Raw genomic sequence first — 24,135 nt, forward strand, 5'->3', positions numbered from 1 at the left:
GAGGATGTCTTATGCTTTCAGGAGAGATACCACCAAGGGCTGGCCCAGCGTGGAATTTCTGCAATCCTGAGCTGTTCTATTCGTGTTCCCAGGGCTGGATTCAATTGACAAGAGGCTCTGCAGCCAACCCCCTTGGACTGCACATGTGTTTATTTAAATGTCAGTGGCCCACACAAGCTGAATACCTATTAGCTAGAGCATGCACAAAATCCAAAGCACAGCTACAGTTCATATTTATTGTTCAAAGTACAGATCCCTTTATTGTTGTCATTTCAGTACCCTTGTATTTATGGTATTATTCAGTCAGCTCTGAGAAGTTAACTAGCACTTTGCAGTGTTTCTTTACTGCGAGGGTATAATATCTGTCTATAATAAATATATAGGTAAGGGATTTAAGAAACAAAACAAAACAGCAACAACATATTGCATGTGAAAACTTCAGTAAGCAAATAAAACATTCCCTGCTAAAGCTGAGGGGAAAAAAGCACACATACACACATAAAATTACGAGCAAGCTGGTGTCATCTGAAGTCAGTTAATGAGCTGTAGACGTGTGCTTCCACTCTATTTTTGCCTCTCTTTTGTCATTCTCCAGCATTACTGTACCCCACACTCTGTAAAAAGCCTGGCCCCTGTACAGGAGAGCACCCGCGGCAAGGGTTTTTTTTGGTGAAGGTTGCTGGCAGCTGAGGACTTTGAGGCGTTTGGGCTGGGTGCAAATATTGTTCCTCTGGTGCCTGGACTTTCTGCCCACGAATGAAACTAGGAACACCACTCTCTGCAGAGCTTCTCAGCCAGCGACATGACAGAACGGTTTTTGCCAGAGAAGCTTGTAATGGTCCTGGGAATGAACTGAGCAGTTGTGGCAAATGGGTATGTTTTTGGCACGCCCATTAAAAAAAAAAAAAAAAGTTAAACCCAGCATAGACAAATGAGGATGTTGTATTTCTTCTGAAGGCAGGAGGAAAGCAGAGAGAATATGTCTTTTGCACTTGATAGTCTAGAAATCTGCTCTATTTCAATTCTAACAGTTGCTTTGGTGAGGAAGCGTCCAGTAAAAGATGATACTTTCTGTTAAAAGTAAAGCTATTTCAAGTGGATTTTAAATTTCACTGGCAACATTCACCGGTGCTTGTTCTTAGTTTGGAGCTAATACGCACATTTGACCTGAGAGAAAAACAGTTTAATTAAAGGAAAAAAAAAAAAAGAACTTTATGTTTGGCTGTGTTGTTCTGCTGACATGAGTGTGAGTGACTCCAAGTAGGATTTTGGGTTCAAGCCCAGAAAAGCAAAAAAGTTTCTTTAAAAACCACTCTAAGGCTGCTGTTCTGCAACAGGGAGCTGTCCTGCTTGCTTCTGAGAGCGCACAGAGGATGGGATGCGTCAGGAGCTGGGCAATCGAGGAGGGATGGTTTTCGCTTGAGGTCGCTGGTTTGAATCCTGTCCAAGCTGGTAGTGACGGAAAGCTGCAAACCTCCAGCGGCTGCTCAGTAACCGGCGCGAAACAAGCCGGTGGTCTCCTTCCAGTTCCTGGCGGTCAGGTGTGTGCATCACCGAAACCACCACTTCACTTGGCACGCCCGCTGAAAGCCTGAGCAGACAGACCAGCGACTGAATCGACAGAGAAGGGCACTGAATGGCCCTACAATTTTAGGATTAAGCCTTCCAGGCTGCTGCTGAGAAGGGCTGGCAAGGCAGCTGGCGGGAGCCTGCTCTGCCCCATAAGGGGGTGCTGCTCGTATGAAAGTAAATCCAGTACCAAACCCTGCATCTTCATGCAGCTGGTATTGGATTAGCTTTGCATCTTCATGAGCACTGCGTTCAATATTTTAAAAATTAACTCTGATGGGTGAGTTACCTTGCAAAAACATGCATGGTAGAAGAGCTGTAAATGCATACTCTTCCAACGGAGGGCAGCTGTACTTTGTGTGTCGTGCAGTTGCATGTTAAGAGCTAAGGGTGCCCACACTCTTAAAGTGGTTTCCAGGTGCGACCGTATGATTTCTGTATGAGGAGAAACCTCAGGCTAGCATTTTGAACTGTGACTTCAGAGACTGTTTTGTAGACAGTCAGGCCCTTACTGAGCAGAGCTGCCAGTAAAGGAGACACCCGAAAAGGAAGAATGCTCCTGGGAATTCAGCTTTTAAGTAGGGGTCTACCGAGAACTTCTTTCATGATGACATAGGAATCCACCTTCCCAAATCCTCGGTCTTGTGGAAAGATTCATATGAGAGAAACAGGGGTCTGCAGTGACACAGTCACCTCCAAAGGATATTCATGTACCTGTGTAGGACACAGCTCCTTCCTCTAGCCTAGTAATTGCAATTCTTTTACTTTTGTGACCTCTATTTTTTTATTTTGCTTCTAGCATGTTAAAGATATCCATTTTGCTCTTGGCTGACTGCAGGGTACCAGCAACAAGGCCAAAACTCAGTGTTAAATCTGTGAGTCTCTATCAAGGAGAGGATAACAATTATACACAGTTTTATCAGCCACAGCTGTTACACTGTTTGCTGGAGAAACTATTCTTTGAAATACATGACCAAAACACACCGCCTCACACCTGTAGTATTATGGATTAGTTAACAAGCAATTTTTACTGAAATGGTTGTCTGGATTTGCCAAAATCAAGGCGACAAAGAGTATTCTTTTGCTTTGGTTTTGGAGATCAGCAGTTGGGGTTTGCAGGGTTTGGAGGAAAGTAGCTCAGTAGCACACCTCACCTGCCATTCAGCCTGTCCTCTTCCACTGCCATACTCCAGTAATTCTTTCACGTCTACTTGCCTTATCCAAAATGAGCTTGCAAACCTAACACTAGTGAACTATCAGGCTAGTTACTGATTGTCCTTTGCTCACCTGACCAGGCGAACAAAGCTAAAATAAATAGCTCTAACCTAACACTTGATTTTCTCCTTGCTTATACAGAAGCCCAGCCCAATTTTGGTCCATCGCACTTCCTACTGTATGATCAGAGCATTTTGCATCTTAGTCTCTACACAAGAGCCAGAACTTGTCCTGCTCATCATTTAGTCCAAGGCAGAAGGCTCTATTTAATTATCATCCTTTGTTTCCTGTCCATGCCAGTAGCTTTCCTAGAGTTGTTCATGTTTGCCTAGTGGTGTGCGATGTTTGAAAAGTTTCCACCCTTGTTCATAACTGAGCCTTTAATATGCAACAAGCAACCTGTTAACATGACAGGAAGCTCCTGATAACGATGAATCGAGATCTGTGTGTCTCATCTCTTTGATGCCAGCACAACTCAGCACGAACAACCTAAACCAAATTTGCTGGAAACACACAGACGCATCTCATTGCAACATCATCTCTAGAGGTGCCTACTGTAAACTCTTCCGTTTCTAAAAGGAAAAATATATGGTACTTATTATGCAATGCAGATATTATTGATTTATATCTCAACTACTTACATTCTGTTTCTGGGTTGGTCTCTGTTGCCTTGTAGATTTTTGAAACAGCACTTCAGTTTTAGTTTCCACTCTGTCCCACTCAGTCCTTTCCTTGAATCCAGTCCATGAAACCATGGGGTTTCTGCTATCTGCTCTTTTTCAGAATGTGAAGTTCGCCTTTCTTCTTTTCTTCTTCCTTTTTTTTTTTCTTTTTTTTTTTTTTTTTTTTCCCTGTTCTTTTATAGAATTGATCCTAACTACTGATCCTGGAGAAAAAGTAGTAGTTTTTTGTGGACATGCACAGACCTTTTTAAAGCTGGAGACGTTTTGACTCATCTGACCTTTTGTCATAATACCTTCTAAATTTTATTTTTAACATTAATGGCTGAATATTCATGTCTTAGCTCTACTAAACAACCTATCTGCAAATGAGAGTCCTAGATTCAGAAGTCACACACAATTACGTAATAGTGCTAGACAGGGTCTGGGTATAACTCTCCAAACTTTGGAGGTGTTCCTTTCGTGATTCTGATACCATTTTCCACAAATCCATTTCACTGTTGCTATTCCAGACTCTTGTACTTCTGTTGGCACGTCCTGATCTGCTGTGATGCTTTTTTAAGAAGCCAGAGAAAGTGCTCGTAACTAACACTAGTCTTTAAGATACAACAGGTAAGGTAAAAGCATCAAGAAAAAAATGTTAAAAAGGAGATAAGAATCTGAGCATTTGCCCTCTTTAGGTGCTTCTGTGTCTCTGCGTAAAGGAGCTGAACCAGTGCTGCAGGAGTGACCTGTGGATGTTATGGCTCAGCATGAGACCTGTATACCCGCTGACAGCCACCTGGTGTGGGCTCAGCACCGTGGCCTTCAGAAATTGTCTGGGTGACTTATGAGAACGCGTCCAGGTATATTCATCAAGAACAGATTGTTCTCCTTGCTAGATTGTATTCCAATGCTCCACTTGGCTTGCTGAGGGCACCCACTTCGCACTTCTGTTTGCGTATTCCTCCTTGCTGTGCCCTTGCTTTTGCCCCATCTTTATTGGACATGCAGGAAGGAGATTCAATCTCAAAAGCTGATATGCCATGGTGACTGCTCTCCTGCAAGTAGACAGGGAAAATCTGAGGTCACTTTCAGTACTTCCGAGGGAGTTCAAATCCAAAACTAGCTGTGGTTTTGGTTTTGTCATAGGAAAGGGAAAGCAAGATGACTGAGGTTTTGCCAAGTACAAAACACAGCTGCCTAACCCTTTTAATAGATACGCATATTCAGGAAATGCATAGACTCTAAATAAGAAAGTTGTGACCTACATGCAATGTAATGAAACAATCCTTAGAAAAACAAAACAGAGGAGGAAGAAATTAGGAATTTGAAACGTCTGTACAGTTTTGCCCACACACATCATCTACCAGTGCTCCTTTCTGTCCCAACTGGTTAAAACTAAAATTATCTTCTCGTTTGAACCTCGGTCAAAAAACACCATGTCTGACAAAACATGATTTACTTCTGAGGTGCACTGAGCTCCTGTCCCTGGGCGCTGCTGATGTGCTTTGTATTCAGCTTGCTCTCATCCTCCATGTGCAGAAGCCCAGTGGGGTTTTGATTAAAGTGCTCATCAGCGCTGATGCCAGCCGGCAGTGTCCAAGCAGTGGACCAAGCTAAAGTAATAATGTCCACATGTAGTGGTGCAGAAGAGCCTGTGTTTAGTTATCCTGTACAGTCGTGACATATTCTGAGGTGCTGTTTGTTTTTTAATGGAATAAAGCTACCGTAGGCAGAAATTGTCAGGAACTTTATTATTTTGCCTGAAGTTTTTGTTCTTTCAATGCACAGACAAAAGTGCCTGGTGATGATTTAGGTGTTTTTTGTTGTTGTTGTCATTGTTATACTGCCTCATTTGTATCTTCAGGTCTCCCAGTAATGGGTAAGAAATCACAGCGCATTTATCCTCATCTTATTCATAGGTATGGGATCAGTAATATTCCTGCTTTATAGAGGCAGGACTAAGGCACTAACAAGAAAAAGGCCAGATGCAGTAGTTAGCTTGTAATTAGCAACCTGAATTCAAAGATGCTGCTGCCCATACTACAGTAGGTTGCTCTCCTATTATGAAGGCAGCTGTTAAGTGCTCCCCAGAGCTTAGCTTCTCGAGTGCAAAGCCCCAAAACATCTCGGTGCTACTTTGCTGGTCCTGTCAACTCCAGTCTAAACTCAGATGATGTTCCAGAAACTAAACATTTCTTAACCCTGCTCCACAGCCTCGCAGCTAAGGAACATTAGCAATGTCTTGCCTGCTCTGTCATCGCGTGGATCATGCACATCTTTCTGCTCAGTGGCCTGCCTTCACAGTGGAGGGTTGTTACCCTATGCCGTCCATGAGCACAGCCCTTTAGGGAGATGGAAGCTGCATTTACGAATTCTCACAGGCAGAAGAGAGAAGTGAACCTGGATCCCCCCATTTCATGGTTGAGTACTCTGAACGCTTGAAAATGCTTTAAACTCTAGGCATGCTAAAAAAACAACAACAACAACAAAAAAAAAAAGGAAAGTGATTCTGAATCTGATTCTGAAAGACAGGGGGTGAGTTGTGGGTCCCAAGTGAACGGCAGCAGCAATCTGCAGGCCTTTGTCACAAGATGCATTTCAGACTCCCTCCTGTGCTCAGCACTCCCTGCAGACCAGCCAGAGGCAGCTGCACCATGCGCGTGCTGAATCCAGGCCACTCTCCTTGCTGGCCATTAGGGATCCATCCTGCCACATGCTTTGCCTGTGAGTCAAGTAACTACGTGCACCCTCTGCCATACAGCCCTGGCCTAAGAGCCCTGGGCTCCCCTCCTGGCTCTCTAAGTGCTGCCTTGCCTTCTCATGTCTTTGTCTCAAGGAGACTGGGTGGCAAAGTAGAGTGGGTCTGCGAAAGGAAAGGCTCCAAGCGCAAGCTCTGCCAGTTGCTACTTGTCTGTAAAATATGAAAGTTGCTTCTCCTGAAAAGCAGTTGCTGCTCCTGAAGCCAGGCATTCGTATCTGCATGAGAAAGCTGCAACTGACTGAAAGATGATCTAAGTCTATGATCTTATTTTAAAAGAAAAGGACAAATATAAGTTTGTGGTCTTGCTCTGCCTCAGTCTAGCAGCTATCCGTTCTCTTTTGTGCTCCCCACATTTCTGGAGAGCTGGTTGATGCTTATTTAGTTTGGCACAAACTAAATATAATCAAGTGTGTGTGAAAGAGCATGCACTGGGGCGCAGCTTCAAGAGCAGCAGAAAGAGGCATTCTGTCTTTCGTTGCAGACCAAGGAGGCTATAGGCAAAATTCAGCTATTCTGAGACAGCTCAATGAAACACACAACCTGAACAAAAAGTAACTATTCCATTCAACTTGTGAATGCCTGTGAAATTTATTTTTTTTTGCCAGCTTTTACAGTCCACAGCCTTCTCATTCAATCTTGAATAATAGCTTTGAATTGAGCTGTAAAAGCTTCCGAAGTTTGAAGTCTTTTGACAAGTTAATTTAGCTGTATGGTAAAAAGTTTTTCCCCCAGATAGAATAAAGACATCATATCATGAATGTAGTAGTCATCTAAGGGAAAGAAAACACCATTAGGATTAGAAATGATGGGCTTTATGGAGATAGTTTGTGGTTTAGTGTAATCTACTATCAATATTTCAGTAGAAAAATATTCTACTCGTCATTCAGCTGCAAGTCAATATCTTCACTTAAAACCAAGACCCAGGGGCCAGACTGCATGTATTTTTTATTGAAAAAGTAACTTGTTGCTTTTTTGTCAGTTTTCTACTTTTTTTTTCCCCCTTACATTTATTTCCGTTTTATTTATTTATTTATTTTTAATTCTATATCATGCAGGATGTCTCTTCTTCTTCTTCCTCTTCTTTTTTTTTTTTTTCTGGTTGAAAGAGACAGAAAAATGAATCAATATTTTCTCTACGGCTCATACTACAGAGAAACACACACACACATGGTTTTCTCTCAGCAGCTGCCAAGGATGAAAATTCAAGGAATTAAATAATGATTTTTTTTCCTTTGAATCTTAAGAATCAGAAAACAGTCACTGGTAAGCTACGTGTATCCAACAATTATCATGGCCTCAATTTCACAAAGGTCTCTTTTTATTTATTTATTTATTTATTATTTCTAAATTTAAGCCTCAGTGTGCCACCAACATCAACTGAACTGAAAAGAGAGCTGAGGAGGGAAAAGCGATTTCTTTTGTCCTCTTAACTCAACAGTTTAATCAGGAGGGATGACAACACTGTAAGGTTTTGGGACAGCAGTTCGTAACGGCTGTGCAACGTTTCTTCTCTCATACAACGCAGTTGAGAGAATAGATGTTATGTCTAAATACATACGGAGTTTATAAAATCCAGCCAAAAATATTCAAAACAAATTTCAGCAAGGAAACATTTCAAAAGTGTATTATACCCAGGATAAAATGACTGCCGTAGCAATCCAACTTTGTCTTCATAGCTAAGTTTTTCCTGTATGTCTTCTACTTTCTCGGCTCCTACCTCTTCCTGACGCTTTCTTCCCCACCAGCAGCACCGTGACTTCTCCTTACGGCGGCCCGAAGAAGGAAGCAGTTGCCCCTGCTCCCCGGGATGCACACTGTGCAGCACGGCCCTTTCCAGGAGGGTTTGTGTTGTGCCGAGCCTCGGCCGACCCTGCCACGTGGGAAGGAGCCACGGCCCCTCGTGGGCTGTCTGATCCGCTGACACCGATTCCTCCGAGCATCACAGGGCTGTCTGCTCCACATTTGATATCACTGAAATAAACAGTATTGCTTGAGAAGCAGTACATGTGATAAAGGTTTTTTAAGAAGTGTAAATACAAAGAGGAGTGACCTTTATTTTGAACTTCCTTTTTTTTTCTTGAAGTGGGGGACAGGGACTTGAGTTTGTCCAAGACAACAGCAATAACTTTTTTCTTAGAGACTGGTTGTAGTGCTGCAGAATTTAAGCTTTTTAGTCCTTGAGTGATGAAGACTTGATGAAGTGTTGGGTCTGCAGACAAGCTGGAAAAATAGCTTCTGCAGCCAAATACAGGCTTCTTCAGCCTCAACAGGCACTCCCTTAAGTGGAGGGGAACCACCTTGTTCTTTGCTTCAGCTCACATTAAGCCAGACTGGACTGCTCTGCACAGAACACAGATTTCACAGCACAGAAATAAAACAAGTAAATAAATAAAAGAAAGTCCAAGATGAAGCAAAATTCACCAGGACAAAGCTAAAAAAGGTATGTCAGAAGGGAAATGCAGGAGTGGGGCAATGTGAATTTAACGTTCTCTGTTTCATTACAGATGTGTTTTAAATCTGTGGCTTTTTTTTTTCCTGATGGCAGAAAGGAGTAAATGAGTATGATGTAGGAAGGATGCAGAACAGATGGGAGTGGGAGATAAGGTAAAGAAGGGTGGCTGGCGGGAGAAAAATATCAGGGGAGAACAATGATGGCAACTAACTGATCAGGAGAAAGAAAAGGATGCAGTCCACACACTTGTGCCTAAGCGTGACTGCTGAAACACTGGCACTTGGGGTAGGTGTTGCTCTTCAGTGGCAAGGATCTAGAGGAAGTTCTTGCTGGTTTTCTCCCTTACTCGATGCTCTTTTTGTGTCTGAGGAGGTGGTAGAAGAGGGAGCATGGGGACGGAAAGCTGAGGGACGCTATTTTCTTTTAATCAGAACCCTGTGGTTGGGGAGGGAAATCAGCAGGAGTGTTGTGATGGCTGTTACCTGCTTAAGAACATAAAAAAATGGAACCATTTTTGACAAACAAGAAGTAGAGTTCGGCTAGGGATGAGGTGGAGGTAGGCGGGAAGCTCTGTAATTGCATTTTATTTAAGTCTTTATGAATTAGCTCTGCCATTTTTTTTTTAATAATTTCTGTATTTTAATTCAAATGGCTTCTGAGTAAACTTTTCAGCTGCAATTACAGCAAAGCCAGACCACACTGTATACAGTCAGATTTAACATATAGGAAGAATACTTTTTCTTGCTCATGTTTGAATTCTAATTTATCCGAACAATGACAAGGTTTAATTTTCTGTCATTATGCACAGGTTAGCCTAGACTGGGTATTAATAGATACACGTATTCACGCCCACGACCACTAGTACGGCATCAATCACATTTTGAAGATAAAACTTACACTCCATGGCAACTTTTAGGGTACAATTTTCTTTTCTTCCTTCACCTTTTTAAACGACTTCAGCACTGCAGAGGGCATTGGAGGCAACGTACTCAGCTGGGTGGCAGAACGGGTCTGCAGTGCAGCGTCCAGCCCTCAGCGTACAGCCGGTGGGGAAAGGAGACAGCTGGGGGGCACCTCCGGGCCCCACTGTGTTTGGAACCTGCGGGGCCCTCTTAGGCAAAGCGTGGGTTGCACCTCGTGTTGGTGAGCAAACCGCCAGGAACGGGGAGCCGCAAGGGAGGGCAGACAGCCACCTGTGTGACCGCCGGGCGTCAGGTCCGCGGAGGAGCTTGTGGCAGTTGCAAATGTTGCCTCGTCAGCTACACGATCTGCATTAGTGACCTTCTAGTCCTAAAGCACTTACACCCATATGTAGCTTGACCCTTTAAAATAATTTAGAAGCTTATTTATATGCACATGCGTACATACGTGTGAGCACACAAACCGGCCCTGAAATAAAGATATCAGGACAACTGTACAAGGAAACCTAAAATCTCACCAACCAAAGAACAACAAACAAACAAGCCCACAAGCCAATATAACCTAAAAATGAATCAAAACGGGCTTTAGCTTTATGCAGAAGTGATGCTCTTCATGCCAGTGGTGTTCTTAGATGCATATTAAAGGGAGAATATTCCAAAACAACAAGGCAGGCTGTGCTGCCCGTATGCTCAAGCTTAGAATAATCAAAATGTAATGCTTGTTGTAAATTTCTGCTAATATATGAATCTTCTAAAAATAAAGTAAGACTGGAAAGCTGAAGTTAATGGGATGCTTTTGCTGATGGAACTGTCAGACTAATTCTGACCTCTGCCAAGAAGTGAGCATGTTGTTCACAGAACAGGAAAAAAAGCAACTGTAGGGGTCAAATCAATATGACAGGATTTTTAGACGGGTGGCCCTTTTGAATGGATATGCAGTCATTAAACATCTCAAAAAAAAAAAAAGGCTGTGCTTTTATGCTTATATATATATATATGTGTGTAAATTTTGAGGGAGGGATGAAGTTGTTAGCAATTCCCTTCAGGTCCCAGATTTTACCTAAGTCCAGATGGCTGAACTACAGGAGTCCATTATTCTTTAAGGAAAGTCTGGAAGTTTAAGAGCAATTTAGCAAGAGTCAATTAATCAAAATTACCAGAAGTGTGCTGGGATGGCTGCATACGAGTAGGAAAGATATATTTTATACTGTCTTAGTCAAGGATGTTAAGAATTCTGTGAAACTCCTTGAAAGCGACGTGGGAAGTCCCCATCTATTTGCTGGCGGGCTAAGAGTATGGCACAGCGGCTGCACTCCGGGGCGTAAGAGCAGACCACTGAGTCCGTGCCTGGACCATTAACTCCTTTAACTCTGTGTAAGCCAAGGGCTCCACCTATGTGAAGCACAAGCATCCTCTGGAAGCTGTACTTGGATGGGAGAGGAGAGTTTTGAAGGCTGTGCAGATGGCCTTTACCTCAGAACAGAGCCAAAGAGAACCATCTCTCCTTCTAGGACCGGCATGGTGCCTCACCTTCAGAAAAAAAGCTATCGGAAAAAAAAAAAAAAGTGGATTAATAAGATTTGATGTCACAGCATTGGAGATTTAGGCTCTCCTTGGTCACTGGCGACGCCTTCAGTGAAGCGTGAGGTGGTGATCAGCTCCTCACGCACCGCAGGCAGGATGCGCCAGGCAGAGCACAGCAAAGGCAGAACAGCAAAACTCTTGTGGCATGGTGGTTGTGTCAGCCGGGGGCTTGGCCCGGCACGAAACGGCCGCGCGAGGAGGTTTGACAATTCAATAGTGTTAATTCCTTAGAAAACAGAAAAATCAATTAAACGTTGGACACTTCCTAGGAAAGCATGGTAGTGGCAAGTGTGTGGAACAATCCTTTTTTTTTTTTTTACCCTTGATAATTCAGGCAAATATTTGTATTTTGAACTGTACTCTCTCTTTTTCATAGTGTGATTCAGCTATTTGCTATTAAAAGCAGTGTATTTAGCCACCATTTTTGTACGTAACTAGATGGATTTAAAGAAACTTCAGGAGCGGGATTTTGGATGCGGAAAATCCTCAAAAAAAAAAATCCATAGGCTAATAAAACACTGTGTATCTACTATGGCTTGCATTTTCCACGGTATTTCCAGTAAATGTATCTCCTTGGAGTATTCTGGGAATCAGGATGCTATATATATATGTGTAGCATGGTATGAGGTATATATACTATATAGTATACTGAGAATATATATACTATGCATTATCCTGAGAATCAGGGTACTCTGAGGGGATGATACATGAGGGTGCTGTAGTTGTGGCTCTGTCAGTTGGTGCGGGAGGAGCAGAGGACGCGCGACTGCTGCTGCAACTCAGGCCGGGAGGGCCCGGCCGTGCCGGGGCAGGGGGCAGCAAATGGCCGCCATGGCCCGCGGCCGCCTCAGGCAGCGGGCAGCGGCCGGGCCGCGCGCCGCGGCGTCGCCTAGGCGACGGGCGGTGGGCGGGGCCTGGCGGTGCGAGGCGGGGCCTGATTGGCTGCCTTCCCCCCCCGGCGGGAGGGGCAGGGGGAGCGGGGAGGCAAGGAGGGAGCCGCGGCTATAAATAGCCCGCGCGCCGTGATTGGCCGCGGGGAAAATGGTCGCACCACGTGACCCCGCCGCTAAAAATTCCAAGATGGCGGATCCCGTCACGGGCTGAGGCCGTCGGGGGCGCGCGCGCCGCCGTGTCCGCGCCGGGGCCGTGCCCGCGCCGTGCCCGCGCCGTGCCCGGCTCCCCGCCGCCGCCGCGCAGGTCAGTACGCGGCCCCGCGGGCACCGCCGCCGCCCGAGGCCTCCCCGCGGCCGCCGGGCTCCGGGAGGGGTCGGCGGCCCGGCTGCGGGCTGCGGCCGCGCGGGGTGCCGGAGGGCGGGGCGTGCGTGGGGGGGAGGTGACGGGCAGCTCCGGCAGCCAATCAGCGTCGCGCTGGCGGCGGCGGCGGGCGGATTTGAGCGGCTCGGCGGCCCCTCGCCGCTCGCTGATTGGCCGGCGCGCCTGGCGGGGCGGGGCGGTGACGGGCAGCTGCGGCGCCCAATGGGCGCTCAGCCCCGACCCCCCGCTTCCCACCGCTGGCGTTTTTTGTGAATGAGGCGGGAGGGGGCGTGGCCAGCCGTGGCCCCGCCCCTCCCACAGCGCGCACGGCCACGCCCCCCACTCCCGGGCGGCCGCGGCTCCGCCCCGCGCCGCCGCCGCCGCCTCGGAGCCGCGCGGGGCTCGGCGGGGAGCGCAGCGCAGCGGGGCCGAGCGGGGCCATGCGGGCAGCGGTGAGCGGCCGGCACCGGGACGGGGCGGGGCGGGGCGGGACGGGCCCCTCCGAGCCCTCCCCGGGGGGGTTGGGGGGGAGGCGGCGGCCGCCACCGCCGCCGCTCGGAGCCCGCGGCCCCGGGGCGACGCCTGCGGACCGGGGCCCTCCGCTCCGCTGCCCGAAGTTTGCCGAGGGAGCGGGGTCCGCCCCCCGCACCGCCCGCTGCGGGGAGCGGCGCCCCGCTGGCTGCGCGGGGAGAGGCCTCCGGACCCGGCACCCCCCCCCCGTCACTTCCCAAAGGGCAAAAATACCCGAAAAGCGCTTTTTTCGGTGTCGAAAGCATAAAGGGGGTCGTGTTTTCATGCTCCGCGCCGCTCGGAGGTCCTGTGGCGAGGTTAGGCTGCAACAGAGAATGACAGATCCCAGCCCAGCCTGAGCTAGGACCTGTCCTTAAAAGCAGGCTTTTCCCCCCAAAATGCATCGGTTTTGGCATCCGGGGGGAGCTCAGGGAGCCTCTCGCCCCGGCACGCCGCAGGTTTGTGCAACAGTTTTTTGGGCCGTAACTTAAAAAAGGAAAAAAAAAAAAAAAAAAAAAAGAAGATGAGGAAAAAATAGCTTATAATGCATGTGGAGCAGCAGAAGGGAGGTGTTGCCGAGCGCTCGCGTGTGGGTTTTGCTGCAGGAATTTATCAGGGAAGATGCTGTGCAATCCCCGAGCTTCCCTAAATGTTATCTTCGGAGTGTTTGTGGCATGGCGAATGCAGCGTGGCATCTTAAGCAAGCAGACGTATTTACATAACAATTATTGGACGTTATGGCTGGGTACCCGGTGCCATTTAAAGGGAAGTAAACCTGCCTTTTATTCAAAGCACTTGCGTAATTGTTTTGTGCGTGCATTTCATGATAGGGGAAGCCTTTTTCCCCCTCCTGCTTGCTTGTCCATAGCTCGCGTCCGAAGGCTTCCACAGACGAGGCTCCGTGCTGCGGCCGCTCGCTTCGCCAGGGCGGATCGCGCCGCACGGGATCACCTCGTGCTCCCGAGCAGATCACCCCTCGGGAATCGTTCCCGAGACGCGGTGCTGTGCTGGGCGCCCGCGGGCGGCTCAGGCCACGGGCACGCGCTGCTCGGCGCTGGCTCTCGCCAGGGGTGCATGGTGCTCGTTGCCAACAGCTGTGTTCTGTTGTCTTCCTCACGCTAATTTGAGATTTCGGGGATGGAGCGAGTGTCGTTGTGGTCCTCGTGCCCCGGTGGATTTCACCATGGAGCGAGCGACCTCTTTGCCAATGCGTTTTGATTTACTGGTGGCACGGACCGTCACTAAGTGGGACTTGCGCCGCTGTCAGAGTGCTTTCAGCCGTTGCCAAAAGCTACCTGAAGTTAATTATTTGAATTAGACTTTCTTAACAACAACATTTTTTAAAAGCTAAGGAGCTCTGAAGTTTATATAATAATCTGCTTCTTGGCAAGGTTTCTTTTTTTTTTCTTTTTTTTTTCCCCCCCCTCTGCGTGGTCTGTCGCTGTGCCCAGTTCCAGTCCCCTCTGGTGCTTGCGCCGCTGCTGCGCGGAGTTCTCTGCCCCAAAGCTGCCTCTCCGAAAGAGTTAAGAGGGCATTGAATTAGGAAAGCTCAGCTGCTTGTATACAAATATACAGCAATTACAAGGCAACAAAGTTATTGCAGAATCCTACCGTAACCATGGCAACGTGCTCACTCAATTACATTTGGAAATGTAAAATGCCACCCAGTTAGAAAGAGTAAGTTTTAGTGACTGCAGATTTTCTGTATGAACCCAAATGTGTAAGACGCGGCTTTCCAGGATTATATGGTTTTTGTCGTGTTGGAATGGCATGTTTCAGCGTGTGCATCTGACAGATCTTGGCTGCTGATATTACGCTGTGCCCTTGGTTGTCTGAACTTAGAGGGGAAAAAAAAGTTCTAAAAAAAAAAATCTTGAAATCTTTCAAATTTTACTTTGCTGCCCTAGAATGTCTTTAGTGTTTTGCTTCAGGACCTGGCTGTAGAGAGAGGACGGGATTAGAACAGCACGAAACGCATTTTGAAAATTACCTCAGAATACCAGAGGAATTTGTCATTTACTTAATGGGATGGAAGCATGAAAGAAAAGCGTACGTATGGAATGAAAGCTCTTATCCTTTGGGGAGGAACTGCTCCTTTGGAAGGCTGTGCTCGCGTAGCACGGCGAGGCTGGCAGGCCTGAGCTGCGGAGCCTGCGGTCAGCACCACGAGCAGGAAGCTCCGGAGAAGCCCAGCTCGGGAGGCAGCAGGTTCTGTGCACCGAGCTCCTGATGCGCGACGGACGCGACATTTTCCATGGAAGTATCGTTTATTGCTCGTTGATTAATGCTGACTTATGAGCAAAAGGAATAAACTAGGAGAATAAATTAGAAAAAAAGTGGTTTCTTGCATAGGCTGACCTCTGCATTGGTCAGGATGCAGCTTTCTGCTTCGCAATGTTTGTGTTGCACGGGTGACTTCCATTAGTGCAGAAAAAGGAAAAACCGCGAGGCCCTTAGGGAGATTTATTTTCTTTATCTTGGAGCGATGTGTTTACCGACACATGCAGATTGATGAGCTTCTGAGGAAGTTACCTGGTAAATTTTCCTCTTTCCCTTCCACCGTGGGCAGAGGCAGAAGCACAGGAGCTGCTTTTTCATGGGGTTGCCAAAAAGGTGGAGTTGATCCCAGCCTTCCGTGCTAGATCCCACGGTGAACTGCAAGGACAAGGAGTAGGACTTACTAAAAATAAAAATTAGAAATGAGCAGGAGCCCCTGGGTTTAGATGGCATTGCCCTCTCAATCTCTTCTTGAATGGCTTTGAGCTCTCTGGGGAGTAGGCTTCTTGAAAGCCATCTTAAGGTGCATCTGTGTTGTAGAAGTGTGTGCAACGTCAGAAACTTTCCCTCTAGGTTTGTTTGTGGGTTTCTAGTCTGAGGCAGCTACGAGCTCCCTATTACATGGGCATACCCCAAAACGTGCAAAACGAAGCCTTGGGAGAACAATTTCCCACCACACACGCTGTATACGGTAGGGTCAGAGACTCAAGGTCACGTTTCTTTTCCTCATCCAGAGCTGAGAACGGGTGAGAGCTCACAAACGCGCTTGTCAAATAACTCAGCGAAAAGGGATTAGTATGTTGAGTGTCTCTTAAAACTTGTTGCACGGCCTTACCTTGAGGAGTGCAGACAGACAACGTGGGTGCTTACCTTCTTGCTCCGCTGAATGCCGGGCATGCTCCGCCGAGAGACAGCTGCCTTCAGCTTTTAGCACCTCCAGATTGCATTCCTGGAGCGCCTGTTGTGCGCCATGCCTACCTGTAAGGTCACAGCGAACCAGTTGTCCTCGTGTTTTCTCAAGTGTAGCGTGCGGCTGTCTGGGTTAAGTGGATTAAGAGTGTGCTGAAAGTGATGCTCGCTCTTCAGGGTTTGAAAACCTTTCTGTTTGCTACCCGGCTCTGCCAACTTACTCTTGGGGTTAAAACGCTCCTTTGGTGTTCTGGCCTCTTCTTGTTAAAGAATTGGTTGTGTTGTGCTCCCTGGCATTACCTGTATTTATATTTACTGGAAATATTGTGTTTGTGTGTGTATATGTATGTGCATCTTACTGTATCGCACTTATCTGCTAGTATAGAACCCCAAGCCCTTGGGACTTCACTTTTACTTGTCATGCATCTCTGGTTGAGCACTCGGTCGTGTTACCAGAACAGTTCGTTTGCTGCTAACCTGTTCCAAACTGCAGAGCTTGTCGCAAACCATGAAGAACATATTATTTGGACAGCGATAATGGCATTGATGAAATATTTCCCAAGTATTCTTGACTCTTCCTACTGTCCTCTATGGTGTCATCTTCTACTCCGTTGCTCTTCCAGTTTACTTTTCGCCTGTTTCTATTTATCTCATCGCCTTTCTGTAATGTTATTTTTCAATCCTGCTACCCAGTCTGCAGGACCAGCCACGGGGTTTGTGTTTAATCAGACTTCTGCTGGAATGCTTTCAGCTTATGCTTTTGTTAAGATCCGTGCTGTTGGACAGAGAAGCTGTCAGGATGGGTCTTGTCACTTGATTCAAGACTTGTTCGGTGCTGAGTCCACTTCCCTTACAGATGACCTCTGTTTTCCGTTTACCTTTTCTTCCAGGTTCCCAAGGTCCAAGCATACCAATGCTACATAGAAATGAAAGGGACCTGGTTCTCCTCAGCGTGCTTGCTGATCTCAGAGGTCTAGGGAAAAAAATATAAAAAATAAAAAGGAAAACAAAACAAAACTGAAAATATGTGGTTTTGCCTCAAATTGTGTAAGCTGAGAAATAGCAGAAACAGTAAAGCTGTCTGCTTCAATAATTAGAAATCTGGCAATATTGTTACCTAGTAAAAGGGATAAATAGTCTTCTAAAAACTGGAGTAAAACGTAGATGTGGGGGAGAAAATGCATCTTAGCATTCTTGGTGTAGATTGTCTCCTACCGTGGCGTTTGAGACCTTGGATGAGGGTTTCCTTCAAATTGCTGTAGTCATTAATGTCACTTGCATTTTGGTTGTGTTATGCGGAAAACTGAAGTGGGCCAGGTTTACTTTATCCTGCGGTGGACCATGTTGATAAGGCAATATATAACAGATGATTCATGAAGCGATGCCTGGCGTTGCCAGGACTGCTTGAATAGCAAGCAGATTTTGGGCAATGCTCCTTCACAGGAAAGACTTGGGCAGTTCAGGCTGAGAGGAGGGGAAGAAACAAATACGCAGTGCTCTTCTGGCTGTCTTGGAGGAGCTGCCTTACAGAATTTAGAAGTCAAAGGGGCAAAAGTGGGTAAAATAAGTGAGGGTAGAGAAGCAGGAAAGCACATAGAGGTTGCAAAAATGATGTTGAAAAATGGAACGCTTGGAAGAAGATTGTAAAATTTCCTGGAAAAGCTTCGGTGGTGCTCCCTTTGCAAGGAATTACAGCTTGGCCTGCCTCTAAAAATTCAAGCTTTTTGCACGGCGTTCATTACTGGGCGCATCTTAACTTCATTCGTTTCCTTCATGTCTTCCTATTGAATGTTATTTTGGAAGCTTGATTAGAAGCTGCTTCAGGCTGACCACTGTGAGTGTAGGGGGATTTGTGGTCACGGGCACACGCAGCCTTCTGCCCGCCTCAAGTGCTTGAACCTTTGTTCCAAACACAAAAACTATTTAAAAAGCAAAAGGTTGCAGTCTGACAATTGGGTCTTAGGCTAATAGGAACCTCGTTGGAGTCCAGCTAATGCTGTCCGTGGTTTTTTATCCAAGCAGTGCTCCCATCAGACCCTACCCTAAGGACCACAAGGCAGCCAGAGGGGTTGTGGGATGTGACAGAGCGTTGCTGTGGCAGGGTCTTGTCCCCAGGGTGATGTCTGGAGAACACTGGGCGAGTGTTTCAGCTCCGTGTGGCCAGTGGGACTTGCTGGGCTGGCACGTGGAAGCCTTGCCGTGGGTACCTGGCTGTCACGCGCGGGTTTTTGGCTCCTCTTTGCTTTCGAGTTTGGTCTCCTGCAGGCCTCCCCTGGATCTGTACAAGTCGGTAAGCTGCTGGATAAAGAACTGCATTGTGCAGGTGCTGTTCCGTGTGGGCATGTAGGGTAAGTTAACGTACGGGAGATTACAATCTCAGTTTGGGCACGAGCAGGCTGGCTGTGCGTTATATTAATTGATCTCTTTAAGCGCTTCACTCTTTCATCCTGGTAAACACTGACATCCGATTAAACGTAATTCCATTTGTCTTTCATGAGTAGCGAGGAATCTTGGTGTTTCACATGTAGGAAATAATTTACGTTATTAATTTATTTTCTGAAGAAATGGTGCTTTAATGAGATGTCTGTCACCAAGACTTAATTACTGTTAAATTCTGCGAACATTAGTATACTATGACTCGTTTTGTGTAAAATCAAATTTCATTTGTCAAACGCACGAGACAGCATTAGTTTCCTGGTGGGATTTGCATTAACTTAAATGTGAGAGCTGCTGCGGGCTGCTCTACGTCTCTGCTTTGTCCTCTGTCCCCCTGCCTGCGGGCGCTGACAGGGAGGTGCAGCATCACGGCTGCCTCCGTGCTAATACCTCGGAGTGTTTCACGCTGAACAAGCAGTTCTTCAAATCTGCTGTTCAAGATTAAAGATAGATGAGCACATTGCTCTGTTCCCCTTTCCCCCGGTTTTATTTCCAAGTCTTCTTCCCGTTTGAGTTTTCATTTTGCTTCAATAAAAGGCGAAGCCTGCAGCTTTCACAAAGTTATTTATAGTCACTTAACGTACTTTTACTGTGTTGCATTATACTAAAATAGCTTACAGAATCACATTACATTTGCTCTGTAGAAAAATGTTCAAGTTAGTTCTGGTGTAGCGTTGACAAAACTTCCCGTTTTGTTTGCGTTGCTGCAAGAAAAGGTTCCAAAACGTAAGCCGAAAACAATGAATGAGTTCTGTTGTATGCTGCTCCCAACAAGAATTCAGAAAGGGAGGGTTTTTCACAGCACTGGGAAAGTTACGTTTTTTTTATTCCCTTGGGTACCGCGGTTTTCTAGCTTGTTGGTGTTTGTTCCCGATTTTGTTGCAGTCCCGAATACAGGTGGTTCCTAGGGTGGTCAGAAAACTGGCCTGCCTTCTTGCTGCGAGTTCATGTGAAACGTAGACCTGTAAGGTTTGCTGTTCTGCTCAAATAACGTTGCTTCGAGTGAAGAAGAGTTAGAGAATTAACCACTTGAAAATGCTGAGGGCTCTGAAAGTGGAGCAGTCCGTGGATTTTAGTTTTGAGAGCCTGGTAGATGGGGATGTCAGCCTTCACATCAAACGTCAAGGCTTTTTCCCAAGGAGCAGAGGGAAGGGAGGACCAGCTGTGCAGGCTGCTGGGCCGGGGAGGTCCTAGGAGAACTTGTCGGCAAAGCTGCACTTTCTTGCGGGCTGCGTTGTGTTTTAGAGCAGTGCATAGGGGGAACTAGTTTCTCCAAACAAAAGAAGAGTTGCTTTTCCAGCCAGCGTGGAGGTCACGAAGAGCTGTTGTGCCTCGTGCTCTGGCTGAATTTGCAGAGGACTTGTCCACGTCGCGGTGTGAGCAAGGTAGCAGGACTCTGAAACAGAGGTTGGACTGCTGCAAGAGAGCAGGATGAATGCCCTGCCAAGAAGCTTGGCTTTTTGGAACAAATGGGTGTCTGTGATGATAGCAAGATCTTTGCTGGGTTGTAAGCAGAGCCCTTTCTTGCCCCGCATGGAAAGCAGAAAGCCTGGTGGGCTGCTGCTGTTTTGTACTGCTAGCCAACAAACAAACCCCTGGGTTCCTGTAAGCTTCACCTCCGCCGTAGGCAGCGATTAGTGTCACGAGTGAGCTGAAGCTCTGCAAATTCAGTGCTGCTGCTGCTCACTGGCACCGCAACATGGGAAAAAACAGACGTTTGGTGGATTCTTCCAACGGATTGGAACAGGCACTGGCTTCCGTGGTCCGCGTTTCAGTTTTTCCTCATCTTGATGTAAACGGATCTCATAAAATAAATTATTTTTCCAATGTCTTCTGTTATGAACTTCATGCCATCTCTCTTGGGCGCATTTTCTATTTGAAACTTACGGTAATGCTCTGGTTGGGAGGGTTTTTTCCCTCCCTCCAACTCACCTGCTGCTAGAGCTTGGTGAGGCCGAAGGATGTTTGAATGAACGCCGCCTTTCACAACGTTTTTAGCCTGGAAGTGCTGTCCAAGGATGAAGGAGAGAACCCGAAGCAAACTGCAGGGAGTTTCTGATGGCACATGGTAGGTGGAGAATGCTTTGGCCATGGCTGTCCTTACCTATCCTCCCACTGGGCTTTTCTCCCCCATCCTCACACAGAAGCCTGTGCTCTGCCCCGCAGTGAGGGAAGGCTGCTGCCTCCGCTGCTCCCAGTGCCTGGAGCGTGAAGCATTCGATGATGGGCTTAATCGTAATTGTGAATGGAGTCATAGCATTAAAAAGAAACGCTTGAAGCTTGGCAAAACCTATGAAGCGGTGCATGGGAACTCGTAATGCAGAACGGCAATCTGAATTTTCGTGTCATAAGTTATCAAACGTGATGTAGGCAGAAGAGCTGGATATTTCTGGATCCTGTATTGATGTGGTACAGGGCAAAGTGTAGCATTTCTAGTATCCCTTGACAAAGGTGGCCTGGAATGTTAGACTTGTTCACAGGCTGTGTGCCACCAAAAACGGAAAAGGTTTCTACTACACAATTTTATGAACAATCCATGGTGGTTTCAGGTGGGTTTACACAGGTCGTGTGGACTTGCTCACCTCCGTGGCTATGTGGGTTTCTTTTGCTAGATTATGCCTGCTAGAAAGCCTGCACGTATGTGGAAAAACATGGTTTTAGTGGAGGGATGGCTGGTGTGAATGGCTTTTGGGCAGTACTGGGCTGGTGACCTGGGGGTGGTGGTGGGCTGGGAGCTGCGGTGATGCCCGGGGCTGGGCAGCGGTCGTGGACGGCAGCCGTTAGCTAGAACCAATTTTCTGAGGCCGTCCGGGCAAAGTGTCCTTCTGTCGGGTAGTGACAGCGTTAGAAATCGCAGCTGAGTTCCGTTTGGCAGTGAGAGTGTGCTCCTTCTGGTCTTTGCTGTAAAAACGCTCGTCTATAAATAAACTGGTGTACGGGGATGCTGAAAGCAGGGGAGCAAACGAGAAATTTGTGCTTGACTGGTTGAGGAGATGGTTATCACTGAGCAGTGCTGACTACGGCAGGAGCGAGGTCAGTGCAGGAGAGTGCTGCACGAGGTGGTAGATCCATTGTAAGAGGAGAAGTAAGGAAACTGAGACCCTCAGATAGACATCGAACTCTTCTGTAAGCCTACCAGCTGCCAGCCTGCCTCACCTCAAAGGTTGTGCCCCAAATGCCCGCGTAGCAATTGGGTAAGGGATGTTACAGTGCAGACATGAAATCCTGTAGTATAACAGCTAAACCAGACTGTATCCGTGTGGGTCCTGTTTGAAACTGGAGTTAGGACCGCACAGATAAAATAGGAAACGTTGCATTCATGTTTAATTCGGTATTTACCTAATTTAAAAAGGCAGGAAAGCCAGGCAACTTGAGACGCCACCAGGTAACACTAGAAATGAGAGCATCTTCTTTGCATGGGCTTTATCATCCCTCCTGTGAGAAGGATATCCAGTCGTACACTTGCAATTCCTTGATCTTCCCAAGTGCCATTATGAATGACATTCCCCGCATTCCTGCCTTTGCTGGAAGCAGCTGATCAAGCTGGGAGGCTGGGAAGCAAGCTGGAAACTGAGAGAAACCCTAACAAACTAGGGACTGAGCTTTCCCATCCCTCTTTTGAGAATATTCCCAGAGGGGTATCCCCAGCCTAAAGAGGACATTTTCCCCTCTGCCATTTTTGCCCTGGTTTAAAAAAAACAACCAACCTCCCCCCCCCCCCCCCCCCCCCCCCCCAAAAAAAAAAACCACCTCCAATGTCTACGTTTACTAGAGCACATTAGGCTTGATTTTTAACAACAAAACCAGAAACCATATTATTAGCAATAATTTAGGCCTTTGCTGTAAATCACCTAAACCCTTAAAATCTGTTCCAGGTTCAGTGTCTTTGGCAATTTCTCTATATGACTTACCTTCGGGTTTTCATTTTGGTAGTGTTCATGGGCAGAGTAATGCGTGCTTCTAGGTACTCCAAATATTAAAAAATAAAATAAAATCAAAATAACTCCTTAAGTATACAGGGTACTGATGGGGCTTGCATTCCGAGTATTGCGACACAAGGTGTTCTCTGTTCTAGACTGTAAATATTTATCTCTTGTCAAAGCACAGCAGTTACTACTGGGAACTGATCTGGCATGCAAAAAAGTTTTCCTTAAGGAATTTGTTTCCTTTGATTTACAGTGTTATCGTATATTTAAATTCCAGGGCCTCAGTGTATAGCTCTGAGGCTTGTTCTTAACACTGGCAATGAAAACTTAAATTATCACAGCCTCTGAGTGCAGATAACCGAGTTCTGAGCATGTGTTGCAGCCAACCAAGAATTGTGGGTGTGAAATTCAAGCAAACATAGGAAAAGGTACTGTCTTACTGCAGCTGCAGGAGGTCTGCTGGACGAGAGGGACGCCCGAGTGCTTTCCTGGCAGGAGGAAATTTGCCTCCGGTGACGACCTTCGGGGTGGCTGTGATGGAGAGTGAAAGCCCTGAGCGTGTTTCGTGGTCCGGCACGTTGCAATCGCTCGTCTCTCACTCACCTCTTCCTGCGGATTTTGTCTGTGTGCAGCCTCCCTGAAAGCAACCACCCACTGTCCGAACCTTTCTTCCGGAGCTCCAGTGCTGTGCGCCGTGCCCAGTGGTCTCTCGCTGCTTTCTGTGATGTTCACTGCTGGTCTGGAGGGGTCTGGAGGCTTCCCGCAAGCAAATCTGCGAAGCCTCGCTGCTGGCTCGAGGTCCTGCTTTTGAGGAGTTGTAGGTTGCTTTAATCTCTCCGCAGAGGCTTACGTTTCTGGCTAATTGTTTCTGATGTGTTGGGCCATATGTGGGAGACCTACTGTGGAAAGGCGGTCTAGTTTTTCTTTATTTACGTCTTTAAACCTAAGCTGTTGTCCGTGCTCGCTGTTTGGGACTGACAGTCGCTGAAGCTTTCGTTGCCCGTGCTTGCTCGATAGCTGGCTTCCTCTCGGAAGAGAGGCCAAGGGCAGGTGTCCCACTTTCTTCCCCGTTAGGAAATGGGCTTGCTGAGCGGAAAGATAACTTACTGAAGCGGAGTTCAGTCTCCCTGCCGCAGTAGGGAAGAGCTGCTTGGCTCCCCAGAACAGTTTTGCTCCTAAAAGGGCAAGATGTGTGTCTCGGGCTACAGCCAAAGCCAGCTTTTGAGCTTGGTTTGGAGGTAGTAGGCAGATAAAAATGAAGTGGGGAAAAAAAGGAAAAAAAATCTTTCTTTGTCTCCAGTGTCTACACGTGAATATCTATCTATCTATGTATCTGCAAGGGTGCGTCTCTTCCCCTCACAACTTCAAGGACAGCAGATGGATGTCCCGGTATTGCCTTTCTGAAACAGCTCTTAACTTCTGAGGTTATCTGCTATCAAGTCACGTCGGCTTCAGTTCTAGCTCTGTAAGGTCAGTCTTCAGGGATGCACAGTCAATACAGCCTTTATTTTCCCCTCTCTCTGAAATCTTGTGTGAAATTTGCTGTTTTGGCTTCTGGGCAAGAAGCTCTTTCCTGGCTTGTGGAAGTGTTTGTGGCTGGTAATTGATGCAGCTTTGTCAGGGTGCTTTACAGCTCGATGTTGAGTCTTTTCTGTAG

The 24,135-nt window shown here is 46.9% G+C and overlaps 1 protein-coding gene across 5 annotated transcripts in view; it reads left to right on the forward strand.

Moving 5' to 3' along the window:
- The first annotated feature begins 12,107 nt into the window (after nucleotides 1–12,107).
- Nucleotides 12,108–24,135, forward strand: part of HDAC4 (histone deacetylase 4) — a 252,798-nt gene continuing 240,770 nt past the window's right edge. Inside the window, exon 1 of one of the 5 annotated variants that reach the window (XM_083841239.1) lies at nucleotides 12,108–12,363. The gene's annotated coding sequence lies outside the window, so the exon portion shown is untranslated. Of the gene's footprint in view, nucleotides 12,364–12,541; nucleotides 12,873–12,972; nucleotides 13,389–22,311; nucleotides 23,949–24,135 lie in introns of those variants that run through there. The other 4 variants (XM_083841246.1, XM_083841240.1, XM_083841234.1 and 1 more) reach the window with 4 other exon arrangements.

The sequence above is a fragment of the Anser anser genome (assembly GCF_964211835.1).
Source record: "Anser anser genome assembly, chromosome: 6".
Classification (NCBI taxonomy): domain Eukaryota; kingdom Metazoa; phylum Chordata; class Aves; order Anseriformes; family Anatidae; genus Anser; species Anser anser.